This window comes from Mauremys reevesii, linkage group 15 (genome assembly GCF_016161935.1).
Source record: "Mauremys reevesii isolate NIE-2019 linkage group 15, ASM1616193v1, whole genome shotgun sequence".
NCBI lineage: Eukaryota > Metazoa > Chordata > Testudines > Geoemydidae > Mauremys > Mauremys reevesii.
The window spans coordinates 12,313,539-12,316,909 of record NC_052637.1 but is presented as its reverse complement, the minus strand read 5'-3'; the positions used below and the strand labels follow the sequence as shown (position 1 = coordinate 12,316,909).

The window sequence follows — 3,371 nt, the reverse complement described above, 5'->3', positions numbered from 1 at the left end:
CACTCATAATCTCCTCAAACTTTTCCACCTTCAAAACCTCCTAAAACAAAGAAACCATGAACCACCAACCAACCAGTTTAGCAAAAATCAATAAAAATGCTTATTAAATACACAAATAACAGAAACAAAACAAACCAAAAACACAAAAGAACAAATGCATTGATATAATCTGTTATTATCCCAAAATATAAGGCAATAGAAGGATATTTCTATCAGCAGAACAGATGGATAGATTAAGTCTCACTAGTTGCTAAGCCTCAATGCTAGATTTTGTGGGTTAAAATCAAGACAAGATAGTTTAGGGTTGAAGTCTTTATTTAGACCTAGTGTTTCAGTGCAGCATTCTCTCTTGGATCTCAGCTAGGCAGTATATCAAACCTAAACCCCTGAATCTTCCTCTTCATGCAGTATAGTGAGTATTAGAAGGCAAATTAGTCTTTTGATTAATTTCTGTATTTGCAAATATGTGTTTGCTGGAACCATATTTTTATTTTTGTTTTGCTGTAACTTGTACTTAAGCTATGGGGATGGGTCCCTTTTGTTTTATAAGCTGTACCCTGTAAACTTCCATCCTGATTTTACAGAGAGTTTTTATATTTTCTTTCTTTAATTAAAAGCTTTTCTTTTAAGAACCTGATTGATTTTTCCCTTGTTTGAAACCTCAGGGAGTTAGTTTGACTCACCAGGGACAGGTGGGAAAGAAAGGTGGGGAATGGTTTATTTCCCTTTGTGTTAAGATCAGGAGTTTGGTTGTGTTCCCCATGGAAAGGGGAACAGAGAGTGTGTAGGAAAACACTGGAAACCTGGCTGGTGGCAGGAAGTACCAGATCTAAGCTGATTTAAGCTTAGAAGGATCCATCCAGGTCCCCATCTTTTGGGCGCTAAATTTCAAAGTGGGGAATAAACCTATGACACCTCCCTATGGACTTTGCTATGGCTACTGATTTGCAAACGCGGTCTCAGATACTATGGTAATTGGTAGCAGTACCGATAGATAGATTACGATCTTATTTACATTATATGCCAAACTTATATAGAAACTCCTTTTATTCTTGAGTCATGTTTGTCTGTATTTTTACTAGTGGAAATACCCAATTCTCATAAATGACTGCACAGTATTTTCTCATGGAAGCAATAATGTCGTAAACTGATTATATTTATAAAGACACATAGGAATGAAATTGCTATTGAAGGAGGAAATATGGACATTTTGTTCTTAGTGATTAACCTTTCAGCTATCCATTTATAGAGTATCCTTGATCTCTGTTTTCTCATGCTGTAGATGATCGCATTCATCACTGGTGGCAACACAATGAGACAGCCGTAGATCAGACCTGATGTTGAGCTGGAGGTGGGTTCCAAGGTAGGCCAAAGGCAGAAGTACAGAGGAACAAAGACCTGAGGTGAGGGAGGCAGGTGGAGAAGGCTTTATGCCAGCCCTGCTTAGAGATTCTCAGCACTGCTTTGAAGATCAAGACATATGACACAATTATGAAAGGCAAGCAGCTGGAGGCTAAGCTCATACTAAAGATAAGAAACCCGACACAAAGTGGTATGAGTCCAGGCAGGCGAGCTTGAGTAGCTGGGAATTTCACAGAAGAACTGATGATCCACCAGTGTGCCTTCCACAGAAAGATATTGCAAATGTGTTCCCAGTCTTAGCAGTGCAGGTAGAATACCACGGATCCAGGGGCACTGGCTGCCATTTGGACTGAAAGCTCTCTGTTCATCACCATCTCATAGTGCAGTGGTTGGCAGACAGCATATCTCGGTCATACGCCATGACAGTCAGTATGGCAAAACCTGCTGAAACAGGCAGCGACTAGAAAGAGTTGAGTGGCGCATCCAGAATATGAAATTGATCTGCTGTTCATGGGAATTGGCCATGGATTTGGGGATGGTGACAGAGATGGAGCTGAGGTCTAGGATGGACAGATTCATCAGGAAGAAGTACATGGGGTGTGAAGGGGATGGTCAAGGGCTGGCTGTGATGATGAGAAAGTTTCCCAGCGGGATATCAGGTGAAGCACTGGAATCACCAAAATTAAAATCTGCAGTTCCAGGAACATCAGAGAATCTAGGAGAAGAATTTGGTCACGACGGTTTGGTTGGACATTTTCTTCCTCAGTACATCGTGTGATGGCTGTGGAGAGATGAGATGGATAATGGTCAGGATGAGAGCAACAGTGGGAATGTCCCTGATCCCCTTTCCCTAATATCTCATTATATGAATGTCAAAGGTGCACAGAACTCATCACTTACAATGACTAGGTGTTAATGCTGCTTGCCTCCTGACAATCAATAAGTCACATTGCCACACTGTTAATAAAATGGTCAGCCACCTAAGTCAAGTGGAGCTGCATCACTTTATCCCATTTAGGATTTTGCCCATGGGGTGGCTTGATAAAATACAATATGAAGGATGGAACAAGCACTCCAAATCCAATAATTCTTGTAAAGAAGGTCCCATGCGACCACATCAACAAGCTCAAAACAGGTATAAAACTGAAACTAAAATTCTAACAGCTTGATTCCCCCTTTGCAGACAATATGACGTAGACTCAACTAGAATCGTGAATAGCAGCTCATCTGCCATTTTCCCACAAACTCTCTATGCCTAGACGGCTGATTCTCTGCTCCCAAATTGATTTATGGCTGCTCCAGCAGCACTTCTGCTGCGTCTAACAAAGGACAGTAGTAAACGGTGTATGTTTACTCTCTCTGCTGTGGTGCACTGGCTGTCAGGTCACCTGGGCTCTGTTCTTGTCTCTGGCTGACCTGCTCTGTGACCTTGGACCCATCATTTTCCCTTTTTCTGCCTCTGTTTCAGCCTCTACTCCCCGCCCGTGTCTACTAGGACTGTGGGAGCTTTCAGAGAGGAACTCCCCAAGGCAGATTTTAAAGTATTAGAGGCACCTAGTAGGGTTCTCAAAAGCATCAGGGCTAACACCCCTTGGAATCAATGAGTTGTGAGCTCTAAAGTGCTTCTAGGTCACTAGGCACCTAAATACCTTTGGAAATCTGTATGTCTTACTCTGTTTCTCTTCTGCACACCCATTTACACCATTTATACTCAGCCAGATGCAGTTTGGAGCCTAGGCCAGGTTCTAGGTTCTACTCACCTTGAATCCGTATGTCGTTGAATGGTAGCAGGCTAGACAGGCCTTGGCTGCTTAGTTCAACTCTAACCCAGGGTTTTTAAAGGCTCTTCTCTATAAAATATCCTGTGTTCTGCCCAACTTTACTGTTTATTCACTTGTGCACTCCTCCCATAACTATCCTTTGAAAGAGAAATCACACAGCTGCAATAGAATAAATGGGTTTGAAATCAGGCTCTTATCAGAGCTATTAATGTTCCCCAATTCATTTAA

At 41.9% G+C, this 3,371-nt stretch overlaps 1 pseudogene; it reads right to left on the bottom strand.

Moving 5' to 3' along the window:
* Positions 1-2,077: 2,077 nt before the first annotated feature.
* LOC120383668 overlaps positions 2,078-3,371 on the bottom strand; it is an 18,553-nt pseudogene continuing 17,259 nt past the window's right edge.